The sequence below is a fragment of the Etheostoma spectabile genome, chromosome 8, assembly GCF_008692095.1.
Source record: "Etheostoma spectabile isolate EspeVRDwgs_2016 chromosome 8, UIUC_Espe_1.0, whole genome shotgun sequence".
Taxonomy (NCBI): domain Eukaryota; kingdom Metazoa; phylum Chordata; class Actinopteri; order Perciformes; family Percidae; genus Etheostoma; species Etheostoma spectabile.
In genome coordinates, this window is record NC_045740.1 from 6,597,067 (window position 1) to 6,615,609 (window position 18,543).

At 40.5% G+C, this 18,543-nt stretch overlaps 1 protein-coding gene and 2 long non-coding RNA genes across 4 annotated transcripts in view; 2 read left to right on the forward strand and 1 right to left on the reverse strand.

Annotated features, from left to right (window-relative positions):
* Positions 1 to 18,543, forward strand: part of syt7a (synaptotagmin VIIa) — a 75,477-nt gene that overhangs the window by 8,211 nt on the left and 48,723 nt on the right. The gene's annotated exons all lie outside the window — the stretch shown is intronic.
* Positions 1,250 to 10,200, reverse strand: LOC116694495 (uncharacterized). The gene is made up of 3 exons (XR_004333190.1): positions 10,120 to 10,200; positions 5,051 to 5,053; positions 1,250 to 1,260 (listed from the first exon to the last, which is right to left on the reverse strand). It is a non-coding gene; the product is annotated as an uncharacterized LOC116694495 (long non-coding RNA).
* Positions 10,038 to 13,095, forward strand: LOC116694496 (uncharacterized). Its single transcript, XR_004333191.1, has 2 exons — positions 10,038 to 11,239; positions 11,919 to 13,095. It is a non-coding gene; the product is annotated as an uncharacterized LOC116694496 (long non-coding RNA).

The window sequence follows — 18,543 nt, forward strand, 5'->3', positions numbered from 1 at the left end:
CGGATTGGTTTAGTCTGGGATCCGCGATTTTATGGAGGGAGGGATGAAGAATGGAAGTGGCGGGGGTAAAGGAGGAGATAAAAAGAGCTTGTAATATGGCTTCACAACGCTCTTCTGAAACTCAATAGTCTCTTACATCCGCTATGTATGTCAGGAATGGCTTAATAATTTTGTAAGTTTTTACGTTCTTGACTCAGAGGCAATGTGGTACATTTTTTATGTTTAACTGCATCTGTGTGTATGTGAAGTGAACGTTTCCATGTATGCTGTTACGTAACCATCCTGACTTGTCGTGTTGATCCATGTTCTCTTGGCAGTCTCTTTCTCTTATTCTCTCTGTTGTCCCCACCACCAACACTCATTGACCCTTGCTGTCTCGTTGCTACGATGCATTCTGTAGATTAAAAGCAATAGCTTTGCAGGTACATCCTACCACCTCTCTGTCCTCTGAGAGCAAAGAGACAAGAGTAAGAGCCCGTTAATCCCATCCAGCGAACTTGCTCTAGTTTTTATTAGTGATGGAGAAAGGGAGACTATTGCATAATGGATAGCCTGGTGCTTGTCATCTTAGGATCAAATGTTTGGAAAGCGGGATTGTGGTTTGCTGAGAACATTCTTTATTTGGCTATCCCAGCAGGATGCAAGGAGTCACTTGGAAATGTGATCACTGCATCTCGTCAAACACATTAGCTCTGTTTGCATCTCACACCCAGGAGAGATTACACGTGTGAGCAGTTGCCGTAGTGTTTTGGAGCACCAAGGTGCTGATGTGAAAGATCCGAGGTGGCTGGGGTGCTCTGTGGCATTATCTCTCTGGAGCAATGGTGTGTGGAGTCGTGATAACGTATGATGACTTTGTTTGCAGCAGGTCAAGAGTTCACCCTGTGGGTGGCCCCTAAAGTCAGTCTCAGCCCTTACTGTCATTGTTTTACATGTTTCGCCTCTGATTTAATATGTTCATGCTCCACTGATGTTATTTTATTTTCCTTTTTTCCTTTTTTCCTATCTGTCATCCTAAAACACATTCACCACCACTAATCCTCACATGAGTGGTCACACAATCGCATTCAGTTGAAGACTCCCAGTAAATTCTTGGCAAATTATCCTGTTGACAGACATCATTAACATTCCAACTAATAATTAATCTTTTCACACCATGATTTTACACAGATGAAGAGTAATAACTTCTCTAATAATGGTTTCAAAGCATTTGACAGCTACAGACTGTAATTTTACTCATCTTAAACAGACCCTGCAGAGCTGACCTGCAGTTTACGACACTGTACAAATGACCCTTAATGTTTGTATTGTTATATTGGATAGCTGATTGAATAGAGACAGACAGGAAGCTAAAGGAGAGTGTAAGCGGTATGATGTGAAATAAAAGTCCCCAGCTGGAATCAAACCAGGGACACTTCTGATATATTGTATCTTCTTAACCATCATCCAATCACAAGGACATCCCGGCCCTTATCTTAGATTGAAACAAATTGACCTAAGTCATTAAAGTAATACGCTTAAGGAGACAGAAAACTCATAACTGCTTTTGGATGATCAAATAGCTTCTGATCCCCTACACCTTGATTAGTTAGTTAGTTCCAATTAAAAATGTTTTAATATATTGAAAAAAAAATGTGGTAAAGGAAGAAAGGTATACAGAAAAAAGAGTTGAGACAAGTTTGTAGCAAAAATAGCTCCCACACAATGCCAACACTTTTTTTTGTGAAAAGGAAGACAGGTGAAAAACAAAGTGAACATTTTTACAGAAGATGTATCATGCTGTATGTTTCAGTACAGCATGTTCCGCAAGATTGTGTGTGTGCAATAATTTCTGTGTTTGTGTGTGCCGCCCTGTCTCTTGGTATTTACCAAAAAGTGTGGGATTTTGTGTGAGCCACCCTGTATCTGGCAAGGTAGTCAGACTGACAGATTGGACTGTATGAGTGCCATCTCCTCAGCTTGGCTGCCTGAGCGTTTCTCCCTCGTTTCTCCTTCCTCTCTCCTTCCTCTCTCTGCCTCATCTCCCTATTACCCTGCTTCAGTGGTGACCAGCAGGGCAAGGGATATTTTTTCCTTCATTGGCCTTATCTAGCTAGCTGTATAGGTATAGGCCTTCTCTCTGGATTAAGTCAACTCACTGTTCCATAACTGTAGCTACAATACCTGATGGATAAGTCGTCCAAGTCTGTCTCTCCTGCGCTCAAGCCAAGGAGTTAGCTTGTGACAGTGTGAGGTTAAAATACGAGAGATGGCAGCGAGTGCTCTGTGTGTCCTTGCATTACTCATTACTATTACAGCTGTTCTCACTCTGTGGCCGCATCAGGACTAGTTAGAAAATACACATACTGTAGAAGAAGAGGGAGCTATTGTTTTGCAGAACAGTACAGAGGGAGGCTGGGTCATGATAGGATTTTACACAAACTGCTTTTATACTTAAACTTTTACCAGAAGCAAAGTGAAGATGATCGAAAGATACATTTTTAGCAGCAGCTATCAGCATGTCCTCATTTTGCTCTTTTTAATTTTGGTGTAATGCCATCTGCTTTAGGTGAATCAATTTGTTTAATTGGCATCTTTTGTGCTTGTGGTGGCCCACTATAACTCTTTTGTGGAGAATGGGATGGAGGGAGCAGGGGGAGAGGAGGAAGAGCAGGAGCAGGCAAAACAGAGAGTAATGAGCCCAGGCAGGAAGGACAGATGATGTGGGAAAACCTGACAGACAAAAGAAACTCTCTACACTGGATTCAAGTGACTTATTGGGAAATGGAAAACCTGGGGAGGCAGGGGGGCTTGGGATTCTTCGACTGAATGTTTAGCTAAAGAAAAACAATGCTTACCTATTCACAGTCTAACTGAGTACCTGTTATAAACACAAAAAGATCAAATTACTTGTACCAACAGCTGGGAGACTCTTGTTATTGTTCTCTCTCCTCCCACTCCATCTCCAAACATGATCTAGATTACTGTTTTTGTTGCTCCTTTTGATTCGCCACCAACCATCTAACTTTTCGCGATTGCAGGCATATTATCCTATGTTTGCCTTGGCAGCAGCGTGAATTGGTGCAGCTGGAAGAGCACAATGAATTGGATGCAAGCAATTGTGCATGCAAGAGAGTGAGCTGAGAGAGCTCAGCCCTTGACTCAGTAGCGCAGAGACACAGCAGATTGGGCTGGCTCGTCCAAGCAGTACACTTGTGATTGGTCTGGGCTACAAAGCTGAAATGTGCCTTTTGTGCCACTTGTCCACAAATCTGACATGCTATAGAAATATCTCTCCCTCTTTCTCTCGCTCACGCTAATGAACAGCAGTGCTTTACTACAACCACAGATAATTTTTCATGTATGCAACCTTTATTGATTAATTCGGCCCCAAGACCCTTCTTATTGAATATGGCTCTCAGGTTTGGGAGGGGCCATTAATACCTTTAATGAGTCATAAAAGGCGAAAAATTATACACTCCAATAGTTCTGACATTGGGTGATATTTCAATATTTGGCCACTCACTCTCGGAGTCTATTTGCCCACAGAGTTGGCACACGCTCAAATGCCCTCAGACATGCATTTGCACAAATAAACAGAGAAATCTTGACTCTCCAGTCCCATGGTGCGCTCAGGATATTTGGGTACAGGCAGGATCATTCCGCACAGCCTGAAAAAACAAACACGCAGGTCAAACAGAGAGCTCCCAGAATGCACTGTAATTCAGCTCAGCTCACTCACCACCAACATAAGCATGTTGGTTATATAATCAAAACAAGAAGCCTGAATGCCAAAAAACACTATAAAATAATTGTCATGCTATCATCCAGAATGCTGACTCTACAGTGCATCCTGCCTGTGGTGATCTTCCTCCCCGGATGGTTAGGTTTGTGAGCCGTAATATGAGACTGATTGTTCTTGATTATGTTGTTTTATATCTGATTATCCACTTGATAATGACAGTGTATTGTTTGCCCACCAGTGACGGTCAGCACACTCTTAACGAGATGATGGAGGTCTTCACTTGTTAATTGAGCTATCCTAGAGAGGGATAATGCATGCATAGAGCGTCATAATATCTGCCTCTCACACCATCTTACCCTGGGGTATATCTGTTCCGCCCTTGTTTCTGAGTCCATTGCCCTCCAATTCACATGGCTTAATTACAGAGCGACAGAGGGAAAAGGTGAGGACAAAGTGGAAGATACGAGCAAAAGTCAGAAATACGCAAGAAGAAGCTTTAAGCATGTTGCTAGAGGAGGATAAATTAGTGCACGAGAACAGCTGTGAGAAACTGATGCTATGATAGGGAGAATGTTCATAATTAGGACTTTTTGTTGGAAGTAGCATTTCTTAAGAATTACAGTTAATATTTAATGATGGCTTCATTCTGAAATCCCCCTCTGAACAGACTCTGACTCTAAGGCAAACACACAATGAGTGCTGTTGGGATTTAGGAAGCACAGGTTCAGTTATTAGCATTTATTAAAGGTATTTTTTCAATATAAATAAAGTTGTAAATATTGATAAATTTATCAAATTGAATAAATAATAAACAAGGCACCACTCTGGACTCTGGGACAAATAACTGAACTGTGGATACAGTCTCAAAGGGGATATTATAAGCCTATCTCATGGTTATAAAGTGAACAGTAAAGGAGTGAATCCGACCACTGACCCAACATAACCAACTGTTATTGCAACACATACACAAAGCTACGCTTTAAAAGAAAAATGTATTTAACTACAGCAATACTGACTAATGATCAATAATTCTCCAATCAATAAACATATATTATTCAACTGCAACCACAGAACAAAGGCAAACAAGTGAGCAAACATAAACGAATATAGCTAAGTTGCAATGTGTCTGTGTGTGTGTGTGTGTATGTGTGTAGTTAGTAAAAAGGAGAGAGATACACACAAGGCAAGGCAAAACCAACATGAGATTCAAACTTATAGCGGGAAAAAAGATCTTTTAGTCAACTCGTAGCTTCTCCTAGAGTTCAGATCTTTTAACAACGAAAAAAGAGTTTATTAACCTTATCCACAGTAAGATGTAACTAACACATCCTAATGCTATGGGACAACACAATTAGTGTAGCGTATTAAGCATGTAAACAAAGCAGCAAACACCATGATTAAAGCACACAATATATAATTCTGGCCACAGCTATCCAATTCATGCGTATGTAGTAAGGCTAATGGTGCATTCTCACTGCTAGTACCAGCTCTATTCAGCTCGGCTCGGCTGCGGGGCCCTGTCCTCCATTTTGCATTGCAGATTTAGTATCGCCTCATGCCTGAGGCGAGTATGGCTGGTCGTCATAGCGCCGCCGCAGGAAACTACCGTGACCTAACGCGACACACACACGGAGGCAAAAAAGAAAACACTGGCTAAACTACGTCAACACGGCGGGTTTGTTCAGGACACCCCCGTCTGTCGCTAGCATTGTTAATGCATTAATTAGCGACAATTCTCTCCGACCTATCAGTAGTCAGGTGCAGGTTTTCACGTCACCTTTTGGTATCGCCTCAGCTTGCTTGGAACCTCGACGGAGGTGATACTAAAAAAAGTACCTGTTGCAAGGTACCAGGGACTTTTTTTTTATAATAGAAAGCCAAAAAGAGCGAGTAGAGTCAAGGCAAGTTGAGCAGGTACCATATAATGGATTACACAGCAAAAGAGCTCACAAATAACACACCAATGAATTATCTCTAATTAATTACTTGAGATTGTTTCCTGTAGAGATTTAGGTGTGCTTTCAACTGTCTAATTCTTCTGGTGGGTTTTCCGAGTTGAACAAAGACTGGGCCGTATGTCACTCATCAGCAGAAAGCTGCTCCTTCTAGTGGCAGCAAAGTAAACAGCTAAGCCAACTTAATGGAGAAAAAGTACCGGTCTTAGAAGTTATTCTCCTCTTTAGTAAACAAGATGGCTGTACTCTCTCCCTTCTGCAGGTTAGATGAAATGGCTGGTTGAAAAGCAATTTCTCAGAATCCAAAACATATTTAAACAAAAACAGTTGACTGTGCATCTTCTGAAGCCCCCGCAATGGAAAGACAAGGGTGTGGAATCCACTTAGGTGAGACCTACAACATCTGGAGTGTTTTGCCGCCTGTTGGCTTGTCCAGGCTGTTTCTCTGCAAGTAGGCCTTTGATTTGTTAGAGGCCATGTGTTTGATTAAAGCATCCGCATGGTTAGGTTCTAACACTGCACATCAGACATAGCTGATGATTGACAGGCATGTGGCTCCCAGCTTCTTCTGACAGTCTTTCTCCTTCTTAAAGCGCCTGGCAAACCTCATTAAGAACTGTTCACGGACGCTCCATTGACATGAGACATACCCAGAAAGGGTCATGTATAAATCAACAGTCGCCCAATGTTATATAGCAGAGCCTATAAAGGGATCTAAAATGTTTTGTGCTATACATGTATGTTTGGTATTTACCGTCAGTCCCTGTATTACATGTTGGTGTCTGAGTTGTAAGAAATGACAGGCCTTGCTTTAACAGTGGGAATATTATCATTCAGTGCAGAGCGATTTTGCACTCACCTCTGTTTCTGTCTAAATCCAGAGCCACGTTCATACCCTCTCCTTTACTCCTCTGTAATATTAATATAATGTAATAGGCTATTTGTATTAAATATTTAATTCTGTGTCATATTTGCATCTCATAAATGGCTAGTCAGTATTACTTTAGATTACCTTTAACTTGTAGGACTAGGACAGAATGAGAATGGCAGAAGAGCAAAGGAGCGTGTGAGCTGGGAATTGCTTCGGGAAGTTCACTGTAAAAAATGCTTCCTATGTCCTTTTGGCAGCTCCATTTTACTCTTCCTCTTTTTCTTTTTCTAAACACAGCGCTCTCTTCTCCGTCGCTCTCTGTCTATTACCCACTGTTTGCGGCAGCACTTTTGTGTAATGTGCTCCAGACAGATTTGACAGGCTGGTTGTGGACCAGAAAAGCCCTCATGTTAGAGTACTATCTTCCAAGAGATCACAAGCCCAGGTATGTAGAGTCTGTGAGGTTCAGGTGGAAGAGTGAAAAAGAGTGGCAGGTGAAGCCTGGTTCACGAGGAAACCAGGATTTTTCACAATACATAAACACAGTTTAAAAGTTTGAACATTTAAATAAACATTTCCACATTTGATTTTTAAATATGTTGGTTCATTTAAATTATATTAGTACTTTTCCAGCAGAACATTAAAGTATATTATCTTTGAGGTGTAAAGACAGAAAAACAACCATACGCAATCATTTGATGCTCTGGTTTTAAGAATAACTTCTTATGACTTTTAATATGTGTTGAGTGGTTATATTGGAGTGTATGACCATATTTATAGTGCTGACCTGAAGTCATTTCTGTGTGCAGTGATTGGGAAGAAAAATCCGTTGCGTGCAGTCATTGTTGTACTGTTCCATTGGGTTGAGACAGTACTGTTCTAAAATCAGGCTATGCACTCGATGCTCCACCTGTTGGATGCTGCTTTGGAACCTGAATTGGGAATGGAAACCTGCATTTCTGATTAAGTAACTTGTTGAACCACCTGCATAGGTTTCATTTACAGATGTGGCACTCTGCTTTGTTCCTTATTTTTCTACAAACTATTTAACAGCTGTCTTTTTAGCATCAAACGCAATTGGATGAAATCTCTGTAGCGTGTAGTTGTATTCAATCATAATACTGTGATAACTTAATTTCAAGGTCGTACTTAAGTATTTGCCAAAAACAGTTGCATGGTAGTGTTAATGATCTTTGTTTTACTACATGCAAAAGTGTGCAAACGGACATGCAGTCACATACGGTACAAGCCTAAAATCGCAGATTCCAGTCTGCCTGGTAATAGCAATTGGACTTTGGCAAGAATTTCCTGGAAATGGTGGAATCTTGGGGCTGTGCGAGTGACTGACCATCTTTTCCAAGGCTATGTTTGCATTTGGAACTAAAAAGCATCTTATCTGATCACCAGTGAGCAGCTCTAAACACAGGTGTAATTGCACACACACAGCTTTGAGGCTCTTCGGGGATTGAATCACTCAAACAGCATTCAGAGGGGGTCAGTGATGCATGTGACTGAATATTCAGTGTAACGTGAAAGCAAGGGCCGTGGGGTCATCTTCAACTTTGTAGAACATGCATACAGCACGACAAGTTGTTTGTTTGTGCAAAAAGCATGCACAGTGTTTTGAAGGCAATTCATGAGGGGAGGTACCAAACAGCATTTCTTGTCTCTGTGTCTGTTTTTCTGTTCAGCACTGGTTGCAGTTTTCCACAGACAAAATCAAAAGTGAGCCAGAAAACAATGTAGTCACTTTTAGACTAATTCTGAAGCCAAGTGTGATTTGCGGCTTAATTTAGACACATTCTGGATAGAGTTGGTTTGAACAGGGCATGACACACATGTGGAAGGTCTGTTCTCTGACAGGATTATGGGCCACCACCAGCCAACAATAAGGCTAAGTAGGATTTGTCAGAATCATAGCCAACTGGAAAAGGGAGAAAAACTATGTAATATAAACAATACTTGTTCCGATAAAACAATAACCCACTTGGCAACCATCACTGTCTGCAACAAAGTGCAAAAGATCCGCAATTGTTTTAGTGGGGAAATTAGTGATACGTTGATTTTTATGATGAGTAAGCCTTGCTTTTTCCTTTTTGGCTTTGCAGTAGAAAGCCGGCTAACAAAAAGCTTTAAGCATCTGTAGGCCTGCGTGCCCATGCTCGTGTTCTGTCTATGTCCAGCCACAGCCAGCCATACGCATGGTCTCCTCTCCCCCTCCCCAGCCTCCAGCCCCCCAACAAGTACAGCCTCAAGGTAGGGCATGCTGACAGTCTTCTGTCACGTCACGCACTCTGGACTAGTCCTATTTTGGGTGCTTTTTGAGCAAAGGTTTACACAATCTCTCCAGGCCAGATGCAGAAAAAAGGGACACTTCAGACCCCTTCCCTACATCATCCATTTATGGCCACTCAACAATACATCACGCAGGAAGGCTGTGGAGGTGGCACTTGTCATTCTGCCAGTTGCTGGAGACCAGAGGTTTAGGATCCAAAAGGGAAGCACAGATTTTTGTACTGTTTGTATCCAGTATTCCTCCTGTTCCTTTTCCCCTCATTTCCCTCATCTCAGGTCCCGTTGTCAGCCCACACAGGAATCCTCCAGAACAGCCTGGTGAATCACCCTGCATCCACAGGCTAAGCACGGCACACATTCTAACAATTATACAAATAGGATTGGACACATATCCCCACACACATACTCCCCTCTGAACCTTACATTTCATCTGCGCATCAATTAGTGCTTTGAAATGTTATAATGCTTGCCACTTTACACATACCCATTAGCTAACTGGCAGTGATTTGGTTAAAACCATTCCATTAACTTGTGAATAGCCACTGATTTTCAAACAGATGTCATTTGTTCAGTCCACAAAACACTTTAAGTGCTTGATCTAATATTTATTTTACTTTCTGACTTAATTGCATTGTTTTTTTGCCTTTTGATTTTAACTAGAAGTCTACAGCCAAATTAGCAGCAGTGCTTTGAGCAAAATGCTTATGTCAACAATCTAACATGCCCACAGTGACAATGCTAACATTCTGACTTGTAGCAGGTATAATGTACACCATATTCATCTATAGTATGTGGTGTTAGCATGTTAACATTTTATAGTTATTAGCACTATGTACAGCTAAGGCTGGTGGAAATCTCATTGTCTTTGTAAGTATTTGAATATAAATCAAAGTATTGAACAAATTCAAATTTTGATGGTGCAAGATCAAAAGAGATCCCCACGCCATTAATTTAACCCAAGGGGAACATGAACGTCTGGACCAAATTCCATACCAGTCCATTCAGGAGTTGTGAGATATATCAGTCTGAACCAAAGTGAGGAGCTAACTAGTCTTGTTCTGCCAGACCCTCCTCCAAAGGGCTCTAAAAGAGGGTCTGGCTACTCCAAATAGCATTCGGAATGGGATGAAAACATGCTCTGGTTTAATGGCATTTCTTTAAATTAATCAGAATTGTCATGGGCGGTGCTAAACTCTGCACAGAGCCAATGCAGAATTGTTTTGCAAGAGAAAACTCAAATTGGACAGATAGCCTATCTAGCTGTGTCAATTTACTGAGAAGCAGTCAATAATAGTCCACATTAATCCACCAAATTTAAAATTTCAACACAGAAAGTGGAAGGAAACGGAAAATACATGCAACCGACGGAATTTCCTGCTGCATGGGAGTAATCCCGGAAGTTAAACGTCAAGGATAAAGACTAGGAGCTAACTGACTGATGCCATGCAGCATGGCTAAAGATGACCTCTGAACTTTCTTCACCAAATGGAACCCACCCTAATCCATCTACTAACATGATTTTTTATGAAAGACCAGAAAAGATAATCTGGCAAACCCTCAATTCAAAACAACCAAATCTTCTCTCCTGACCTAACAGGAACCTCTGTTTGTTCCTGGATTATCTTTGTGTTCTTAAGAGCCCCTCAATCGTCTTAAAGGTCAGGTTGCATACAAATCACACAATCACACAGTTATTGTCCTTTTAGCAATTTAACAGACCTTATAGAGACACAGGGCTGAGAGGCTGCCTCAGCAGCATCCGTTATTCTTCGCCAACTCCATCTGGCCCATTACACATGACGACAGTTATAGCTCTCTTCAAGAGAGTTAATAAATCACCCACGGATCAGGTTAGTTCAGCCTCTTTGTTTTTCATTCCAATCACAATAAATAATGCTCATAATGCCAGTTAGATTATTTGTGACAACTTAGTTTGCATGTCCCCTGGTCAGGCGTCGCCCAGCTCTGAGCTCTCAAGTGGGCACCAAGTAAATTGAGAAAGTGATGGAAAACAAGGCTACAACACGCTTTCCACAATTAATCGTATATTTGTAGTAGCAATACTGTGCCTTTCCCTATTTCTCCGCCAAAGTGACACTTAAGGGGATTTCCAGTAATAACTTAAATCTCTTCTTTGTCACTCTCCAGCCTGAACTCACTCTCCCTCTATTATTTCCCCACTCAGCTACACCTGCAATAGTTAGCCAAATAACATCCTTGTCATGATGTAGAGGTGATAATGTCAAGTAGGTATGAGAGTTGTGTGTATGTGTCACTCTGCTTAATGGAAGCAGCCAAGCCTGCCATTTATTCTCTGCTGCCCTGCCAGCCAGATGGAAGACATCGCCCTATTGGTAGACGTGACAAACACTGACATCCTGCACGATGCTGCAGGTATTATTGCCACTCCTAAACTCTGAGGTGATATTGACTGCAGCAGCTTATATCTCCACAAATGCCACTATTAATATGCTTGCGAGTAAGAATTAAGACAAGCTATTGCAGTATGGAGCAAGGCTAAAATGGCCTCAGGTGCTGTGTAATTGAGTTAACGTGGAAGGAAAATTACAGGCTGCTTCCAGCAGAAGTGAAGGCCAGAAGGACCGGTAGTTGTGGAAAACTATATTTCCCATGAGCCCTTAACTGTATTCTGCTGTGAGCAAGCAGCTGCATGGCATTGTCAATATGTCTCATTCTGCTCAGTAGTACCCATCTGTAAATTGTTGACAGTTATACAAGCAGAAACACATGAATGTGCAGTCAAGCAACAGACAACAGTGCTGAAGGCCCATCTAAAATGACCCTGTGCTTATGAAGAGCAGATTATGATTTTACAGAGCTGACTGTCTGCAAAAAGTAAAACTTCATTCTGTGGAACATGACACATATTAAATTATATTATTAATTATTAAATGTGTTTTTTGGAAGAAACTCACTTATGAGTCAGAGAAATCCGATATATTAAAAGCTACAGTAGATGTAGAGTTATAGGATGTAGTTCATTACTTTAATTTGTCCTTCCATTGACATTGGCTGATGCTAATGACAGTTATTTTCTGTGGTGTCTATCCAGCTGGAGTCTAAAAGCAGAGGGGTACTTAAATCTTCTCCTGACACTGAGCCAATGTAGTGTCTTCCCTGGGGCCTCTGCTCAGGCCACATCACTGAAGAGGACAGGATCACTTCAACCATGGGGGAGCTTTACCTTTAATGCACAGCGGCTGACAAAGAAGGTCACCTGGGGAGGAAGGTGCTAACTGGAGGGATGGGATTCTCTTTTCCATCAGATGGAAGAAGCAGCTACTGAACAAATATAACACACCCTGTAGAAGAGTTACTCTCTGCTTTCCCTCTGCACTCTTATGACTGTGTAAATTATAGTTCTGCAGCCAGGTTATTACTTCTAAAGCAACCTTTTGGGGTCCTTCACTTAGCTGTCGCACACTTGTACATCCTCCCCTCGTCAGCACTCCTGACACTGTGAAAAGGTTGTGGTCACAGGTGAGGCAGAATGATCAGTCATCACACCAGCCGAGGGTACAAGTTAGTCAGTGTAAGGTTTTGTCTACAGGGAAAGTGAGTGCCATTTTCAGAAATATAGGCAGACATACAGATGCAGAGAAAGACACGCATGGATGGCATCAGGTCACGTGAAGTCTATATTTTAGAGGCTTTTTTATGGAGTCTTAAGGGATACGACTTTGGCTGTGTTCATGATCGAGTCAATACTATAACCTGTGGCTAGAGGCGAGTGTTTGCCAGGTCCTGTATTTTTACTGCATGGTCTGTCCAGACAGGTAATAAAGTCCTTTAACATGCAGTATTTAACTGAATGAAGAAGGGAAAGGTAAAGGCCTCCAGGTAGTCATAAATTTAAATTAATTAATTTATGACAAGTGGAGCCTGTCTGGCTTTTTCCCCAGATAGACTTGTGTCTGTATTGGTTGTGAATAATCATGTAAACGTCTTATGCTAAGCCCATTGTATAGTTTCATGGTGTTCAAAGAGATTTTATAAAACCATAACGGAGATGCCGGGACTAGGCGGCTTCACTTTCATCCGACTGTCATTTGCTGTAACTGTCATTCAATTAAAGTTGCACTTGTCCTGCCAATACTTTAATTACACCCTCAATAATTGTTTTCCCATTTTTGATGGAGTGAGAAAATTAAGGCTGATATTTTTATATGAAGAGGGGCACTGGAAATTAGACATGGATACAAAAGCGCACAAGTATCCACACATGAACACACATGCAATGAATGCATGTGACTCTGCCCTGTATCCTTAGGCAAATACAATTGACTTTGACTTGGATTAGATTTTATACTGCCACCCACATAATACATCTGGATGATCTGAGGCCTCTTTGTCTTGGTTGATGTCACCAGCAGTGAGCCGATGATGTGGGCAGATGGGGGACTGTATGCATATGCACAAGCTTCACAAATTGCTCCTCAATAGCATTACATTTGGGTCCCTCTTCACTAACTCCCACTCTGCTTTTTCCTGCACTGTTCTCTTTCCACTTTCTTGGTTCCTTCACATCCGTAAAGCGCATCTGTTCCCACTCATGTCACTGTGCTTAAGCTGTGTCAAGTGGAAGAGTATATGTGAGTGTTAGTGTTTGCAATTTTGACCACATGATGTTTTATTTTTTTTAAAAGCTTTATTTTTTAGAATGGCATTACCTAAAACACAACTTTTTTGTAGATGGTGAAGGTGATACAGCAATGAATTAGAAGTGACTGTAAATTAGAGCACAGAGGACAAGAAGGTGAAAAAGTAAACAAAGGCAGACCAGACAACCAGGCAAAATGTTAGGCACAACTCACAAGACTATTACCATTCAGTGAGGAGCTGTTTTATTGTGAACCCTAACCTTGCTCACAACAAATAAAATAGGCTATATATAGGCATTGTAATGCCCATGAACCTGGAATAATGTTAGTCATGGTTGACTTAGTTTAAAGCCCTCGAGCTCATTACTGAGATGGACACTAGTCTACCTCCAGAGTATCAACAGCCACCATGTGGACTTAAGTCAATAAAGTCCAGGGCATCAGTGGGACGGGTGAGTAATAGGTTGTTTTTAAATGTGTGAGCCACACCATCTTTAAGCTCAGGGGCTACTAAACAGGAGAAGCTCATTTAGCGTGATCAGGTTTCTGAAACATATAAGTCCTTGTGTAAGTCACTTGTGAGACACTCAGGGCAGAAGGTGAAAGTAGGAAGAGTACTTAGAAAAGATGAGAAAGATGAAGTCTAGGTGAAGCCAAGAGGTACAACGTGTAATCTGTGATCATATTTATGAATATATTCTTCAATCCTGACAGATCTGAAACAATCAAAATTACCTCAATATTTAGTTAGCTGGTAAACTGCACTGACAAATATGCACCACTAAAATAATATCCAAGAAGGCGGATGAGTTTTTTTGTTTAAAGTAGTGTTTTAGAATCATTCGGTGATATATGACTGTAATCCATTATTAATGTGTGTTTGATGCGAGGCAGGGGCACTTACAAATTGGAAAACAAGTGGGCCTGTGAGGAGGCAGCGGGAGAGTGTCCTTGGTAAATGTGTTGAGTCCTTTCTTGTTGCTTACATATGAAAGTCATCCATTTCAATCTGACCAGTTAATTCAGTCTTTCTGAGGCAGAGCTGGGGGAGACACTGACAGATTTTGCAATATATCAATGCCATGCATACTGGAAAACGTCCTCATCAAACACATCGGGAGAATTAGATTCAACCAAAATGTTATCTATACCTCTCATCAATAATTTTGTTAAAAGTAAATAATATTAATTTACCTCCCACTGACATCACGCCTGTGAAGTAAATGAGCTCAAAATCAATGTGTTGCTTTCAGTTTCTGAAAACTAGGGCTTCACAGTTTTTACTAAAACATTCCAAATATTAATAGTTTTAAAAGAAGCACCAGCCTCTTATGAAAGAATAGTCTGAAGAACAATAGGTGTTAGAAGAATAGAAGTCCATGAGCAGAGCTGATACTTTATATGCTTCTTTAAGTATGCTGAAAAGAAAAAGAATATTTAGGAATCAAACCTTCATTATTTTGTGCAGTATGTCACTTTGAAAATTGAGTATTATACTTACACCAGTGGTTCTTAACCTTGTTGGAGGTACTGACCCCCACCAGTTTCATATGCGCGTTCACCGAACCCTTCTGATGAAGGCCAAGCGGGGCGTGTCATCACGAATCATATGAGTCGGGTGTGTGTCTTGACCTCCGCCGAACCCCTGAGACTGACTCACCAAACCCCTGGGGTTCGATCGAACCCAGGTTAAGAACCACTGACTTACACACAGAAGTTAAGCTATTTATTAAGCGTTCTACTGTGAGCGTCCTGCTGGTTGTTTTTCACAGACACTCCTGAGTATTTACCATTAGCATACAGTTGATAAGAAAACAGAGTATTTAACATAAAACGTTTCATTTATTATAATTGTGGACACCTAAATAATTACATTACATTACATTACAATGTTACATTACAATGAAATGGTCTATGCCAAATGTTATCTAAGCATTGGACTATCTGAGCTAAGGACTCATAAATATATGAATTATGAAATTAACTGTTTGCCCAACTCACATAAGAATATTAGTATGCTGGACAAAAATAGGATCTTTTCAGCATCAGTTGAATGGCAGAGTCATAGAAACAATAATTATGTTCCCTTGTATATTAAAACATTATCACAGCTTCAGTTCACTTACACCCCAACTGTCCAGATCTTACTCGCTTTTATGGGTAATTCACCTATTTAGTATCAGTGGTGCTAATAAGATGATGGTGCCATTACAGGTGACAGCAGGCATTAGTCACATGACGTCTTACTGGTCCGACTCCAGCCTGGCTTGTCACTGAACTGAGATGGATCTTATGCCTCATCTGAGAGCAGACAGAACGTGGGTGGCAGTCGTCTTACTCCCGCTGCGAAACAGCCTCTGTGACAGCACAGCAGTGCTGCAGCTGAGCCACAGGAGCATATAGGGACAGAGGACAGCCAAAGCTCTCTGTAGCCTACAGGGGATGCAAGAGACACTCACTCTCACCACAGGTGCTCTCCACCTGTCAAAATTTCACTGGTTGCTCAACACATCCCTGTCATTTGAAGCACATGGGGCTCTAGTGTCCATTGTGGACTGGGATTTCTAAGCGGACCATACCAGAATTGTGTCCTTCATTTTCCTTTGTATTGCAAATAGCATATAATCAATAGGATACCATCAATTTCCCAAAGCATGCCAGATCTTTTTAGATGAATGGATGTTCACCATACCTTTCAGATCAATTTGATTTAGAATTTTGCTGCAAACTCACTTTAGATCCATCAAAGATCACATTATGTTGTATATGTCGTTTATCGTTGTGTGTTAATGTACCATTAAGGGGTGGTAGCAACCACTGAAATCCAAGAATTTGTAAGAGTTCCCTGCCAAAATCAAACTCAGGGACACAAACAATAAACACACATGAATGTGTTGTCAAGGATCACGTGTAGCTTCTTGCGTTAAGCACTAGAAAGCACCAACCTGAAAAACTTTGCTAAACCGTTTCAGCTCTTTTATTCATGAAACAATATAATACACTAAGTTAAATAAGAATTAAAGAGGATTGAATCCCACCCAAATCTCAGGTGGATTTTCACACCCCATTGAAATGAATGGAAACTAAAAGGCTGTTTGTAAATTTGGAAAATTTAGTAAGTTAGTCTAAGGTGTGTTATGCTTTAAAAATGGACAATAATGCCAACATGTCAATAAAGTATTAGTATACATCTGTATAAATTGTCCACTGAGAATTTATTGAACCCAAAAACATGCTGACCAACCAGCAAACCATAGGAAAGGTTGAGAAAATTACCTTGCTTGACAATCCCTAAACCTTGTAAATTTTTTTTTAGAATAGTTTAAAAGATATTTGACATTTTCAGTGAACTGCAATGTTTTCCTCTCTAAAAACAAAACCCGATGCCCAATGGTGCATTCCTCTAAATAGCTGTGGGAAGGTTTCACAATGATGTCTGCGTGGCAGAGAGTCAATCATTTGTCATGCATCCTACTTACAGAGATGGCCAAAGTACTTAATACCTGGACCACACACACACGTTACTAGAGTGCCAGCTGAGAAACTTTAGCGGACATGGAAAAAAGACTCTTTATATGCCATCGGCTACATTTTAAATGGATGTCTGCCATTAGGCCTAAAACATCACTTACATGATTATTGTGACAGAGACTGGGACTCCAGGTTAATAAGATTCTGACTGAGAAGCAAGATATGAATTCAATTCTGATTCTGTGAGAATTCTATGAGAGTTCGACCGATAAAGGATTTTCAAGGCCGATACCGATAGGAATATTTGGTTATTTAAAAATCTGATATGCCGATATATTGGCCGATATAGAGTTCTCACTAAAATAATATGATAATAACAGAACAGAGGAACATCAAACTATGTTAAAGTTCTGATAAATAAAATGTATAAAAATCAAAACTTAAGGTATGAAACTTAAAGTCCTTTATACATAAACACCCATTAACAAAAAAAATCACTGTTGCCAGCAGCGATGTTGTAGAGTGCCCTTTGGTGTACATGCAACTATGCAACGCCAGTTTGTTTTTATTTGAATTTATTGTTTTCATTTATTTATCAGAATCCTTTACCTGTCATTATAAATGCTTCTGATGAATGAATATAAAAAAAGGTTTTATTTTTTACACACACATTACAACAACAAGTAACAAAAACAGCCTTAAATGAACTGACAACATAATTTATACGACTTACAGTTCTTAAGGACTCACACATACAATCTCAACTAATTATCTTCCTAATGGCTAGTCTCTTTTTCTTTTCTCTCACTTTTGTCTCCATGTGGCGTGCACGCTCACTCACGGTTTTCCAACATTCACTCACAATCACACCTGATAGACAACCTTTTGTACAAAACTAAAGTAACAAGCCGGTAGAAAGTGCCGATATTTGTGTTAAAATGTAAGGAGGAAAAGGAAAAAGTCGCCACAAAAATAATTAGTAAAGTAAAAATATCTGAAAAATCTACTTGAGTACAGTAAGTATTTGTACTTCATTACTTCCCATCTCTGTCTACTTGACATGACCTTCTGTCACAAGCAAATGCCCATTTAGGCTTGCCAGACTGGCTGGCTTTGCAACAACAGTGAATGGTCTAAACATGCCAAAATGCTTTGAGCATGCCACAGCACTGGTAGCAACCACCTCTGAGCTTACTGTGTGAAATCTTATCTCATCAGTTTATTTGACATAATGACATCATTTAACTGGAACCACCGTAATTGTTCATTTTATTCATATCTGTGAATTTTACGCTCCTCCAACACAAATTATCTTGTGCAACTGAGCAAGGGAGAAATATTTAGATTGAACATCTTCAAATGCACGTGCTGTTTACAATCACAGAGTCTTGAGAAATAACTCTAGCAATAAGCTGCAGCATAAAATTGAGCCAGAGGGGAAATGGAAGCGATTTAAAACACTCAGTATCACAACATAACTGGAAGTAAGTAACAGTTTGCAGTTGCACACAGATTTTGCCTCAGAGGGGACAGATCTGTAAAGACATCTGAGTGACATCGGAGGATTACCCCAACAACAGCTCTGGTTATAAAGCAGCCAGAACC